This window comes from Neopsephotus bourkii, unplaced genomic scaffold (assembly GCF_033783945.1).
Source record: "Neopsephotus bourkii isolate Nb327-2 ecotype Australia unplaced genomic scaffold, CSIRO-AGI_Nbou_v1 NB_333, whole genome shotgun sequence".
Lineage (NCBI taxonomy): Eukaryota > Metazoa > Chordata > Aves > Psittaciformes > Psittacidae > Neopsephotus > Neopsephotus bourkii.
The window spans coordinates 2,194,243-2,195,201 of record NW_026900839.1 but is presented as its reverse complement, the minus strand read 5'-3'; positions in this window follow the sequence as shown (position 1 = coordinate 2,195,201).

Sequence of the window (959 nt, the reverse complement as noted above, 5' to 3'; positions counted from 1 at the left end):
TGTCTCTTGTACTAGGCCATACTCTTCTAAATAGCAAAGACTCTTGTTTGCAAACTAACCAGCATGCCACAAGGGAAAATTTGAAGAAAACCAGTTTATGGGGCAGTTCTGCCTTCACTTTCAACAAATTCTGTAAGCAGAGTATGGACAAAGCTCCCTCGTGGAGCAGAGAAAGCTTAAATCCTAGAATTTACCAACAGCAACCAGCTACAACCTTTGGCTTGGTTCTGCAAGGTCACAGGAGCTGTGGTGGTCCTTTTCCAGTGCCTGTAGGGAAAGGCAGCCTATCCTTCCTGACCTAATGATTCAACAGCCTTAGGCCCAACAGCACTGCAGTTAGGGTTATGGGCAGCCATGGAGGGAGCCTGCTTTGTGTACTTAACAACCCTGCGAAGCTACCACAGGCCAGGAAAACAAGGCCTAGGGGCAGCTCCCAGTGGGATTTTGAGATCCCTACCATGCTGTGAGCATCTCTTTCAAACAAGCAAGGAAGAAAAGCCTTTTCCAGATTCTTCAGACCCTCTCGTTACAGCTGTCTGAGACCAGGCTCATATATCCAGGGTAATTACAGGGCATCAATCACAGAAGCAAGTAATGGGAAGGTTGAGGGTCAGACACGCCTGTCTTGCCTCAGTAAAGCTTTTGGTGCTCAGCTGTTCCCAGCAGGTTTCTTCATCCCCAGCCTATTCAGCACAGAAAGGAACCAGCAGGAAGCAGTCAAGAGGTTGGCCACCCACTGAAAGGCTTAATGAAGAGCTGATGGACCCAGACAGGGGGAGGAGGTGGGAGCCATGTGGGAATCTGCCCCAGGGGAAGAGTCAGACCTAAAAATAAAGACCCGAGTTTGCACCTACCGGGGACAATCCAGGCTTTGAAATCAACAGGATGTAGCATTTGCACAGGCAGAGTCCTGCTCATCTCTTAAGATTGATGTATTTGCTTACTCCCCTGCATGACAC